Source organism: Mesoplodon bidens, assembly GCF_964165515.1.
Source record: "Mesoplodon bidens genome assembly, chromosome: 10".
Lineage (NCBI taxonomy): Eukaryota > Metazoa > Chordata > Mammalia > Artiodactyla > Ziphiidae > Mesoplodon > Mesoplodon bidens.
In genome coordinates, this window is record NC_138172.1 from 34203016 (window position 1) to 34217298 (window position 14283).

A 14283-nucleotide genomic window follows, 5' to 3' on the forward strand; every position below is an offset into this window, starting at 1 on the left:
GGTGTTCCATTGACTGAAACACTGGGGAGGGGAAGCATCAGTAAATTCCTAATTTGTCTCTCGGAAAGAAAGTACCTTGGTTGTTTGTTTAGAGGCCTTTATTACTGTAATCCAATTCTAGTCTAAGGACATTGGGTCTCTTTCTTGGAGTGCTGTGGGGAAGGAAATATTTTCAGAAAAGTATTTGTTCTTCCAGATTTCACTTATGAGATTTCCTTCTTAATAGGAACCAAATCAATAAGATGCCTGAGAACAAACATTTCACTACTCTCCCAGCTGCTTCTAAGGATATTAATTCATCCCGGCACTGATCTGGTTTCTGGGACTCAGACATGGAATGAAAATCTTTTCTTGTTCCTGGGAGTTGGTGAGGTTCTGCTTGGCCTCCCTGTGCTCATTCCTAGATGTGGGTTACCAGCTCAATCCATGGCAGGAGGCCTCCTGGTTGGAGGAATTTCAACACATACCAGCTGTAGGACCTTGGGCAGAATTCTTAACCTATGATGTCAGTTTTCTCATCTAGAAAATGAGGATAATCGTAGCTTTGAACCTTGTAGGTTGCTGAGAGAATTAGGTAAGATAGTGCTCTGTGAAGGGCTTAGCATAACATGCAGCACAAAGTAGGAGACTTGCCCATGTTATTTACTGTTGCCATATTTATTATTACTCCAGCTCCATGAGGAATCCCAAGGATGGCTGGATTTTATACAGACTGTTTATAAGAAGTTGAAGTATCACGTAGTAGGATGAACTAGATAAACTAGGGTAACTTCAACCCATAGAGTCTATGTCTCTTTGGTTTTTCTGTCTCACTTTAGTCACAATTTAACTAAAAATTATGCAACTTAAAAATTCCTTTTCCTGGCAAGTCTGAACAGTCATGACTTCTTACATCTATTACACCAAATAGCCTTACTGCAAATCTCAGCAATTTAGAGTGTCATCATGGTCTAAAAGGAGGACAACAGATCTAGTGCATTGCAGCTGACGCCCCACATCCAAAGCACAGAGCAGACGTTACTAATGAATCAGGGCACCAGTTCTGCCAAGCCTAGACTCAGTCATGCATCTGAGCACATCACTCCAGACTCTCTCTCAGCTAACTAGATAATGACACATGTTTCCTTCCTAAGGAAGGAGGCCATGAGAAGCACAGGCTCTGGTTCTGGTTGAACCGCTTACCGGCTATATGGCATTTAACTTCATTTTTCTATATTATAAAGCTTATGTTTTACTAAAGCTCAAATAAACATTTTTGCATCCTCCTTACATTGGGAGAGTGACACGAGGGAACAAAGTCTTATAGCAACTTAACTCACATGGAAGTGGCCTTTAAGCTCCAGAGAGAATTGGCTCAACATCCACCTCATGACTTATATGTCTGTTCTTCAGACCCCCAGAATGTTTGTGACTTCCAGGGCAAGTCTCTTGTTCTCAATCACATTTGTCTCAAAACTGCTGCTTCCACTTAGTGTTATCTCATGTCCACTGCCCCGTGTGGGGTACACTGACTGGCTAAGGATCCTTCCTAGCCTTTTTTCTAGACTTACACTCTCCTCCCACAGCACATGGCCTTTGTGAATGTAGTAAGTTTGGGCAGATGGAGGTGGGTTTGGATGTTGGCCATTCCTGTTCTAGAAATCCATTTGGCTACTTTATGGCTACCATTTATGTATTTTTTCTATCCTTCCATCCCCTCTCCTCCTTTTCCCTCCTTCCTTCATTTCTTTTTTAAAAACTCACTGCACCGCCTCTCCAAGTTCTCTGGCCCCTTCACATATCCTTTGTGCTTTCTCTTCTCTCCACTTAACTGTCGCACTCCTTTCTTGGGCACAACTACAAAAGTCAGCATCTTCCCATTTGAAATTCAGTCCTACTTCAGACCTGCCCTCTTTCTCCAGATCCTGACTTAAGCTCTATCTTCTCATACGCAAGTAATACCTCATGGTACTTAGTAGTAAGAGCCCCTTCTCTAAGAAGAATTTTGGTAACAGTTATTAAAAATATGTACACGTGTCCTGGTGTGTGCTTACATGTTTCCTTCTAATATCCTATCCATTCTCCCATTCTTCCTATTAATAAGGACCATGAGTTTTAGCTTGCTTATTACCACCTGGTTAAAAACAAACAAACAAAAAATCAAACCTGCTTCCTCTAGTTTACCTTGTAGCTATTGGCAGCCAAGCAACTAAACTGGGATTTATACAGCGGTATTGTTGGGATTTGTAGGAAGTTTCCAAAAAAGGGAGAAAAGGTCTCTTTTAATGCTGTTTAGAATGCTAATGAGATGGTTAGAACTCCAGAAGCCCTCTTATACCATGAGGACAAGGGCCCACCCTAGGAATGATGGAATATTGCCTGATGACTTTGTCCAGGTGCCTAGACTCTCTAGCTTCCAATTTCTTACCTATTTGAAAATAAAATGTCCTTCTTTTTAAGCTCCTTTTAGTCAAGCTTCACTGTTATATTAGAACACAATTCATTGTTTTCAAAGCTTGTGTCTTCATGCCTCTCTCAAAGTTTACTCCAAAGCATCTATGAGATGCATGCCTCCTACACACCCTCTTTTTTATTTCTAAGGCTGAATGGGGGAAGCTCTATCATAACAGACAGATGGGTTGAATGTGAGCCCCTTGCTTTCAAGTGGTAGAACAGAGGTGCTCTGGTGGGGCACAGGGACATGGGTGCCATTGAGACTTGTCTGCCCTGAGCTAAACTGCTGACCCAGGCCAAATAGATTCAGATGGTTTCCAGAAGACAGTAGCAGGCAGGGCATTCCAACACTAATGTCAACCTTATAAAGAAGACAAATGAATGTGGTACCAAGGAAGACAGTGAACCCCGTTATTCCCGTGATGGGCTCCTGCGGAAGCCACAGACAGTTTTGCAGTTCAAATGACAGACGTCCCCCAAAAGTTGAGGAGTTCACACCAACTGAAGTGCACGTTTAAGAATAATCAAAACATAAAACAGATGTCAATATAAAAATACTGAGTGTGTAGTCCCCAAATTAAAGTCAAACTTGAAAAATAAGTTGAACTAAAGCATGCATTCTTTTCTTGTTCAAATATTTTACCACTTTTTCAAATGGGAAGAGGTTAGGAAAATCTAAGAAATTACCAATATTGTGGTAGAGTTACCACCACCTGGAGCCACACAGGAGTTTGCCATTGACTCTTTCATCTCAGAGAAATTTTGACCACTTAATGCCTCACAAGAGCTGTAGTTAATTGATTTTTGTATTCATCTTTGGATGATGAGGACTCAGAAGACTTCTGGATTTGTTAAATCTAGACATGTCATTTTGTGTGAGAGTCATTATCGCAATGTTGCTTTGATTTGTATTAATGTAATTATTTGTGAGCATGAACATCTTTTCATGTACTTATTGGTTCCTAAGAGTCTAAATTTGTGTTCAATTTCTATTTCTCATTACTAGTTTTGAGTATTGAGCAGTCTCACTTTTGGTCATGGATTAGACTAGCTACTGATTTATCTGTTTTACTGGGTTTTCAAAGAACCAGTTCTTGGATTTAGCAAGTCCCTCATTTTTTTTCTGTTTTCTACTATATCAATCTCTATTTTACCTTTATGACTTCCTCCCTTCTGCTTCCTTATTTATTTTTGTAGTGTTTTTGCTGTATTTTTTGAGGATAATGTTCATCTTACTATTTCTACACTTTCATTTTAATAACAAATGTGTGCAAGGGTGAATCTTTACCTTGTTAGTTTTTGCTATATCCTAGAGGTTTTTGGGTGAAATATTCTCATTTAGTTTTCCATGTTTTGCATTTGCGGTTTTGATGTTCTCTTTAACATTAGAGATGTTGTAGAGATTTTTAAAAAATTGTCATTTGTTGGGCAGGGAGTTTGTTGGTAGTGTTTGTTGTTTTTTAAAAAAAGATTTATTTATTATTTATTTTTGGCTGTGTCGGGTCTTGGTTGTGGAATACGGGATCTTTCATTGTGGCGCAGGCTCTTCCTTGTGGCGCGCAGGCTTCTTTCTAGTTATGGCGGTGGGTTTTCTCTTCTCTCCTTGTGGCACTTCTCTAGCGCGTGGGCTCTGTAGTTTGCAGTACGCAGGTGCTCTAGTTGTGGGCTCAGTGTTTGTGGTGTGCGGGCTTAGTTGCCCCATGGCATATGGGATCCTAGTTCCCTGACCAGGGATCGAATCCGCGTCTCCTGCATTGTAAGGCGGATTCTTTACCACTGGACCACTAGGCAAGTCCCAGTGTTTGTTCTTTTATATATTTTGTGTTATGTTGCATGTGATTAAAGGGTTCAGCCAATACTATTTATATATATATATATTTTGGAATAATTTTGGAAGTAGTTTGGAACATTTTTGTAAATGCCTCTTGAATTCACTAATATATATTCTCGGTTGTAAGACATAAAACAGATATTTACTTAACTGATTATACAATTTAAAGCCCTTCTGCCTTATTGATTTGTTTTCTATTTGACCTAATAGGGACTAGAAACATTCATAAAGTCACCCTCCCTATTACGCTTCTCAGAATTTCTTCTTATAGCTCCAGTAGTTCTCACTCTGTATATTGTGGTGCCTTGGAGGTTATTTCTTTGACTCTTATATTTTGATAGATGGTCTGTCTTGTTCCTCTTCATGACCTCTCTGGAGTTAGAAAAGCATGAAATAGCTAATTTTATATGATTGGGTCATCTTTCCATACAAATGAGTAAACTGAGAATCAGAAACTTTAAGTAACTGGTACAAGTGCAAGGTCACACAGCAGATGAATGGACAAGCCATGTGTGTCTGTCCCTAAAGACCATGGCCTTAACCTGCTGCTATCATTATGTTCTGGTATCTAATTCTGTGAGAAATCTACCTGATCTCTTTTATTTTGCTTATTCTACATAGATGCTTGCAGAATGATTTCTTCATCATTGTAGTACAATAATTTTACTGAATTTTTTCTCAGCATTGGTTGACATTTACCGATTTTTTCAGGCTCTGTGAGCCCTTTCAGTGTGTAGACTCAGGTCTTCCTTATCCAAATATTTGTTTTATTCTAGTAGAACTCTTACTTTTCTTTATGATCACCAATTATCCATTTGTCAAATTTTAAGTATATATATATAACATATTAAATTATTATTATATATACTTAATATACAGCATACACATATCTATATAGATTGTCATTCCCTCTACACCTACCATTCTTGCTTTTAACATTTTTAGTTTGTCGTGATATGCTACATTTCCTGTATTTTCCAAATCCTGTTTTCTGTGGCAATGGTTCTGCTCCCTGCTTTGATCATTGCAGTTTTATGTTTTAAAGCATTGCTTTTCTCCTCAATTTCTTTCCTAAGTTCTGCTATGTCCCTATTCCTTGTATCATGTTTTCTTACCATATTTTGGCCACTTTTTCTCATCCATGTACTTTAAAATTTATTTGAGAATTCAGTACAAGTTGTCATGTTTGTTTGTTTTCAACTGAAATTCTTCTAAAATGAAGTCCTCCTCTTTCCCTCTTTTCCATACCTGTTCAGCCTCTCTCTCATCCTTTCCTTCTTGTGGTGGGGGAAGGGAGGACTGGGGACAGAACTTTCATGTTGGAAACATGCCAATTTTTCTTGCTTTTTTTTTTTTTTTCTTGTTCTCTTTTTAAAAGGCAGGTAGTCTGTCTTCCTGTTTGCCAGAAAAATAATGTTTACCTCAAATGTGTGAACTCTTATATAATGAGATTTGGAGTGAGATGTTGATAATCTCTCAGCTTCCCAGGAAAGGCAGCCAAGGCTGTTGGTCATTTTGCTTCTGTTTGATTAATCTCTGGTTTTGTTGGAACTTCTACACCAGAAAACACCTCACTGAAGAGGCAGTGGATTCCATCCCAAAGGGTGGGTATCCTTTAGATTTCAATTTTTCCCATCTGTGGTGTGAGCAGACTCCTTTACAGAGTTAAAGTTTCAGAGAAGCCCTGTAGCTAGCAAGCATTTGATTTGGTGTGGCTACAGGCATGTTTCTCCTTTGAATCCACCTCTTTTGCTGCCAGGCCTTTGTTGAAACACTTGCTGCTGGGATATTATTACTTCCTTGCCTTCTGCCATCCGCTAGACTAGAGAAAGCTATTACTAAGTTTACCTGCCCCAAGTCCACTCCTGTGGCCTCAGAATACTGTTTATGGAGAGAAGAAAGGTGGCTCTAGAAGGCACACTGAGGAGCTTACTCTGGGGTCTCCCATGTCCCCGGATCCAATACTTCTCTAGCTTGAGACATTGGTATTTTTGAGAATCCCCTTGCTTGTTTTCAACCATTCTGTTCATTTCTTCCAGAAAAAAACTCTGTTTAGATTTCCAGGATCTTCTTTCCATTTGGTCCCAATAGTTTCACATCTAAATACTTCTGTATATTTAAAGTGTCATAAAGTTTAGTTCATCATGTCATTCATCATAAGGAGATTATTTTTCCTACTAGTGTCAATAATAATTGTTTTTTTAAATTAATTTTTGTTCAGCTTGGAAAGGGGAAGTTTGTGACTTCCTAGGCTTCCTATACCTTTGCACCCATCTCTTTCAGAATCTTCCTCCCCCTCTGTAACATTAAACTATTTCAGCTTTTTAATATTATACATTTATCCTTGCCTGCTTTATAGTTTAGTCATGTATGTATTTGACCATTGCTTCTCAAACAGGAGATAGTTAAGGACAAGTTGTTTTTCAGTTTCCAATCTGTTGTAGACCCTTACCTTTATAAAACATAATCAGTACTGAAAATTAATTAAAAATGAGACATAAAATGCAAATTTGAATTTTTGTTATCAGATTCAACACACATGATATTACTTGCTGTACAAGTTTCTAAATGCTTGCTCTCGGTTTTTCTTCTTATCCATTGTGGAGAGTCACAAACAACCCCCAGGCCAGGCACAGTCCATGCAGCCCCCTCTGAGTAGCTTCACGGTAAGCCCTTCGGGAGTAGGGGCAGGGTCTTGTTAACCTGTGTGTCCTCCTTCATGCCCACCTAGCACTATGCCCCCAGAAGAGCATCTACTGAGAAATAACTGTTGACTACATGAGTAAGACAATTATACTCCAAGTAGTAACACTTTGGCCTCTTGAGGTTAAAACTCTTAAGTTGATTCCTGACCGTCACAACTTCCTTTTGCATTGGAAAGATGCAGGTGCTGTTATTTGGATTTACAGTCAAGGCTCAGAGAAGAATGGCTCTACACACAGGAGGACTTTTTATCCATGCTGTTTTATTTGACCCAAGGTACTTTCCCTCATATGCTGTTTCATGTCTCTATAGGGAGTACAAATCATGGTGTGAAAGACAAGGCAGGATATTAACCGGACTGGTGCCTGGACCAGGTGTGAGCATTCTGTCTTCTGTCCATCACTTTATTTATCATCCTTCTCTTGAGGACTTTGTGAGGACCCTCTGATTCCCAGTCACACCAACAGACTCTCTGCTTGAGAAGCATGTTATGATGAAATGCCTGTTAGGATTAATACTGGCCCTGAACTAAGACATAATGGTCAAGCTTATATATTCTATTGTATTCCTCTCTAGGGCACAGACTTACCAATTTGGAGAGAATGGTTGAGGAACTAGCCCTAGTTAGGATGGAAGCTGAGAGTCAAACACTATCAGTGGGGAAATCACAGTGAGTAGGATGAGTAAAATGTGTCTTACCTACTGGCCAAATGGAGACCAGCTCTAGTCCCAAGTGTCAGAGGTGTGCAGAGAGCAGAACTGCCTCCTGGGGACATGCAGAGATGGATAAGCAAGGGCCCGCTCTGGACTGGTGGGGAAGAAAAACACAAAGAAAAGCTCTTGGTAAGGTAAGGCAACATGTGTAAAGGCCATAGCAGACTTGTGCCTAAAGTGCTAAGATGATGCAGCAGAAGGAAAGAGTAACGTTTAAGGGCAAAAGGTCACTTCCCAGATTATTGAAATACACTGTCACCCTAAATTGTAGGCGTATCCTCTAAATATTTTATCTATTGACCTCCCTTGACTATTTAACATCCGTCCTTTGCCTTCCCAGGTGGCCATCTCGTTCTGCATGTATTTTTCTCCTATTTTGCATGATTACTGTATACAGTTTCTTTGCCTATGTCTAATGCTACCTTTGGATCAAAATCATTGCTGGTGTGTTTCTCTTGCAGAAGAGTAGCATCTGGCAAGCCATAGGCCTTCCATCACTGGTTTGCCCTTGTTTCTGGTTTTCTGGATGCCGCTATCTGGGGAAAGGCTGTCAGTGATGATAACTGCAAAGCATCATGGTGAGCTCCTGTTACTACAGAGATGGGAAGCAAAGCCATAAACAGGCAGAGGGATGGTTGGGCCCAAGGATAAAAAGTGATCAGATTGTCCAGAGACAGTACAGAAGCACAGAAGTTGGCAGTATAAAAATATTGTTATGGTTTTTCTTTCCTTTGAGACAGGAAAGGGACTTTACCTCATGAGAAACTTCAGGTGGATCTTTTCAAAACTCTATAACCTGGCATATTGTTTGATAAATATTTGTTGATTTAATGAATGAACCTGAAGAAGCTGTTCTCATGTATGTCAACAATGGCTCGAGGGAGAGCTTGGGCTGGTTGGATTCAGTGAGCTTGGATAGTTTAGAAAGAGTTGCTGCACTGGCACCAGGCTTGGGGAGAAGTGTAACCAATCTGAAGTCATTTGAAAGCACAACTAGATTCAGGATTATCGGGGTAGCTCAGACTGTATTTGAGTGCGGTTTCATTTCATAGCTAGACATGTGAGTTACCACCAGTGGTTCTTCACTGGGGGCAATCTTGTTCCCCACGGAACATTTGGCAGTGTCTGGAGACATTTTTGGTTGTCACTACTGGGAGGAAGAGGGTGATGCTACTGGCATCTAGTGGGTAAAAGCCAGGGAGGCTGCCAAACATCCTACAATGCATGGGACAGCCCCCGTGACAAAGCATTATCTGAGAATTTGAGAAAACCTGCTATAGACAGATTTCCTAATTTAAAGGGCAGCTCTAGAGAAGTTACTCCTAGAGGCTTTCCTTTGACCGTTATCAGCTCAAAGACCCTTTGGACTCAATTACCTATGTGGTCAGATGACCCGTGGACCTTTGAAATATATCTTGTTGCTGTACATGCAGATTTGCAGGATGGAGATTATAAGCCCCTCCTCCATAAACAAAGCAGGCTCAGGCCAAGTTCTTTATGTCCCCTGCCCTAATGCTGCTAACTGCTTAGATGTTGCTGAGCCTGGGACATTGTCACAATGTAAAGCATTTGAGACTGGGGCGGTAATGAGAGCCGTGATCTGATTGGTCCCTACTCTGGAAGGTGTGGAGGTAAGGCAGACAGTGAGAGGGCAGCAGGTACATTGTATGAGAAGCCTGTCCACTTCACCAACAGTGCTTAGCTCCCCTCCCCGCCCACCTTGCTGCCTTTTGACAAGGGATTACTACCCAGGGATTCTATTGCACTGCAGCTCCAGGCCACTGAGGTTTCACTTTTGACAACTTGCAGAATGCCTGACCTGGCAGATCAGCTGGACAAGGGCCCTGGGAGCTAGAAGGTGATTTTCATAAGGAGATTTGGTGCTTTCCACAACCATCTCTGGGATGTGTGCTTCAGTTCTGCCCTGACCGAACCGATTCACAACACAGCAAGCAAAAGACAGCTTTTAACAACTGCTGTAGCTGTTCTGAGCAACGACAAAGATATCACCAATACGTATTTCAACCAGTGTGCTTGTGTCAGTTGCATAGACTTGGGTGATGTGAACTCATCCCCAGGAAGTATATACTCTTCAGTTTACACCCTGGATCTGTGAGAGGTGCAGAACCTTTTAGCAGTCCAGCTCAGCAGACACTGATGGGGCTTCTGTCACATGATCCAGCCTAGTGGGCAGAACAAAGCATGGCAGAATGCACAATGCACAGGAGGGGCACTCTGCTCAGCTTGGGGCAGACGGAGGAGGTGGGAGAAGAGGTGCCTGCAAAGAGCCCAAGTGTAGACTGAAGAGGTGAGAGGAGGGAAGTTCTCCAATGGAATGAAGCACAGAAGCCATTCAGATGAGAAGGCATTTTGCCATTGACAGTGAAGAGTGGAAAGCCCTCACTGGCTCTGCTCTTCCCTTTAGCTTCTTGTATATCTGTACCTTTCCTCTTTCCCTTCCTCCCTCCTTTTTGTCTCACCTTCTCATCTCCTTTCTTCTTGTTGGCTACCACTGCTTGGAATTATGAGATGTCTGCACCAGCAAGCCCCATGCCGCCTCCATTCTACTTCTCGGTATTGGAAGTGCCATGGACTTAAATCCTAGATCATCAAATGTATATAGAACCTGCAAAGTAACAGACACAATCCAGTGAAATAATTTTCAATTAAACAGGACAGCTTCTCCAAGTAAAGGAAAGACATGTGCATTAATATTATCAACATTGTAACACAAAGTGCCTATCATGGACCAGGCCCTAAAGGAGACATTTTATAGACATTATCTTTCATTGTCATGCCACTCTTTAAGACAGGCCTGATTATTTCTATTTAACAATGAGTTACTGAAGCTAAGAGATTAGGCACAAGAAAGAAAGAAAGAGATATTGGCCCTGAAATATCTGGAATGGAATATTTGATTTGTAATAGAATTAAGATAAAAACTTTAATATATTTATTTGCAGCTTTGAGGGTGATTGTCATAAAGAAAGAGAAAATTTTGATAATAATTAAAATATAATTACAACCCCATAAATCACATATTTTGCATATAAAAGCTTGGTATATCTCATCCATCTCATTGCTTAAAAAACTATATTATAGTCCATGAGGGGAAAGGAGACAAGAGATAAGAAAGAGTCATAAAACAAAAGATCCAAAGATTGCAGTAGCTGTGGCAGATGGATGAATTTCTTCCTGTGGAATTTTCCAATATAACCAAGTGATCTTGGGTCCCATAGTCAGTGTTTGCTTTTGAAATTGGACTTGGATGAGTTGGAAACTTCTTACATGGTCTCCATCAGCTATTCCTATTGTTATTAATTACCCCTATTATTAATTATTATTAACTGTGCAATTTAAGGGATGTTACTGAAGTTTCTGAGCCTTGTTTCCTTATTATGAAGAAATATAGATAAAAACAATAACAACTTTATAGATTTGATGTAAAGACTAGATATGAATGGACATAAAAATGCTTAGGATAGTGGCTGGCATTGAGTAAGCTCTCAACATATATAGATATTATTACTGAAGTTTGCCTATAATGGCTTGCCAATGCCAAGAGAAATATATCTTCTCTCTCCATGCAGTGGGTTCTTTCATTTCTTTCAGAAAGGTAAAATCATACAATTCCAAGTTATACTTAGCTATAGATTTGAAATTTCTCCCCTCCAAGCAAATTCAAATCATGCCTAATATTTTTAAAAAGCAATTATTCTGATAATTAATATCACTGCCTGCCTTTCTATGTCCGTTGCCCTTGACACCTACCATGCCTCCTCCCATTTCCACAGGTTTGCTGTGGTTTTCTCATTATTCAGATATAAAAGTATTTTATTATTGTTGTTTGTTTTGTTGGCATGGAATTCTTTTTTTTTTTTTTTTCCGGTACGCGGGCCTCTCACTGTTGTGGCCTCTCCCGTTGCAGAGCACAGGCTCTGGACGCGCAGGCTCAGTGGCCATGGCTCACGGGCCCAGCCGCTCCGTGGCATGTGGGATCTTCCCGGACCGGGGCACGAACCCGTGTCCCCTGCATTGGCAGGCGGACTCTCAACCACTGTGCCACCAGGGAAGCCCCGTGGCATGGAATTCTTTTTTTTCCAAATAAAGTCTTATGCAGAGGGCTAATATATAAAATAGACCAATGCAGATCTGCTCTCTTTGAAATGGGGTAAGTGCCTGCTCGTACTTCACCCCCATTTTGATTATTTATGTCTCTGCATTCCAGGGGAACCCTGAGATGTTTCCAAAGGAACCTTAGGATTTCACTGAATGTATCTTAAGAACCACTCATCCATATGGATGACATCACAGTTTTAGTTCTCTCCTTCCCAGGAGGTTTGTAGAAACAGTCCTGGCTTAGCTGAGGGTAGAGGGAGGAAGTGGAGACGGATGAACTTCCATGTGGTCCCTTAGTACCCACATGTAATGCATGAGAGAAGGTTCCCTGGTCTGGATCACACTGTATCAGGACTCCACACGTCACTGTGGAACCAGAGCATGTAATTCAGGCACCCATATGTCTCTAAATATTTTAATACTTTGGTAATTTGACATCACCCCAATGGTCCAGCCATACAACCCCCCTTACCAAACACAGAACACATTTTCCATCACCATGCCTTTGTACTCAAGGTTTCCTCCTCCTGGAATAATGCCCATCCTTCCATTTCTGCCTGGCTCTCTGACTCACCCCTCCTCCAAAGCCTGCTCCACGAGCTCCTCCCCAATTCCTAGGGCCAGAATACATCTCTTTTGTGCATTTGTTCATTTTTGCCTCCCCCACATTCTTCTATCTCCCTCACATTCTCATCTTGCCTGGGGCACTGTCTTATACAGAACAGACGGGGGAAATGCTCACTGCATCAAACTGAATGGATACTGTGTTGATCAGGTCTTGGGTCAGCTGCCTGTGTTTTCCACTTGGAATCACTTCATTAACACTCCCTGCAAAGTCCAACCAGGGAAGGATCATTTCCAAAGAAAAGCCAAACCTTTCCATTTCTAATTTCCTTCCCTTTGGGTGTCAAGTGGAAACTGGGCAAGATATACCATCCAGTTCACTCCTTCAACAGCCTTACTTTTCCTCTTGATCCTGAACTTCAGCTGGAGTCTGTAAAACTTCTTCTTTGACTGAGACCATTTTCTTCTTGGTTCTCAGTAATTGCAATAAACTATTAACCATCTGTTTGTTCCCTGAAAATCAAGCTAGTTGGTTTGGGTGACTCTTATCTATTCACAATCCAGCAGAGTTTTTAAACCCAAGATTTCCTGTGCAAATACATTGTTTTGGATATTTCAAAGCCTTTTGCCTGAGTGATTGCAGAACTGCTGTTTTCATCAGGGGCAGTGCTCATAGAAACTGTTTTAGTGGGACAAATTATACTACAAACATTTATTGGGAAGTATACTGCATACAACGCTGAGTATTAAGACAAATACAAAAACAAATACCATGTTCTAATTAGGGAGACAGAAACCCTGTCCTCAAGTAGCTAATCAAGTACAAGGCAAAAAATGCTGGCACATGACTAACTAGAAACATTTCTTCTGTTGTTTATAACCAGCTTGTGTTAGGAATTTATGGCATCTTACAAAGAAACATATAATACAGAAAAAAAAAAAGAAAACATGAGTATGAAAGATCAGGGAGATGGAAAACAAGGTTAACTAGTGCCAAAATGGAGGCCAATTTATAGAATATACCCCCTGGAAACTGCAGAAAAGCAATAGCCATCTCTGTTGTGTGCACAAAGATATTCCCAGCGAATTGCACAGTACATGGCACATAGTAGATATTCAATAAACAAAGGATACAATGGGCACGTCTTCCATTTTAGGTTTTTTTGTAGCACCTCTATTAACTACACCAAAACCACATTTGGAGAATCCAAAATTTGAGACCACCTTCTCTGGACCAGACTACATTGAAAAGTTTCAAGCTGGAGACCCTGCTGCCGTATCTTTCAATCTGGCATGAATGTGTCTTGTTTGAAGAAAGAGGCTGGAGGAATATGTTTTATAGTCTTATTGCACTGGTCTAGTGGCTATGACCTTTCTAAAGCATTTCTCTTGGAATGCATAATTATTACATTTTATTTTGATAGATAAGGTTTTCTCTCCATGTTTATGGCTTTCTTCTTCCCAACTGAAGACACCTAGAGAACAGGAAACAGATAGTCTTCATCTTTGCAAATTTCCCTCTTTCTTGAGCATACAGTGCAATACCTTGAATGTAGTAGCCATCTAATAATGACTTAAAATTTTTTTTATTTTGAATGAGGATTGGTTCAAGGTAGCGGAGTAGAAGAACATGCACTCACTCCCTCTTGTGAGAACACCGGAATCAAAATTAACTGCTGAACAATCAACAGGAAGACATTGGAACTCACCAAAAAAGATACCCCACATCCAAACACAAAGGAGAAGCCACAATGAGATGGTAGGAGCGGTGCAATCACAATAAAATCAAATCCCATAACTGCTGGGTGGGTGACACGCAAACTGGAGAACACGTATACCACAGAAATCCACCCATGAGAGTGACGGTTCTGAGCCCTACATCAGGTTTCTGAACCTAGGGGTCCGGCAATGGGAGGAGG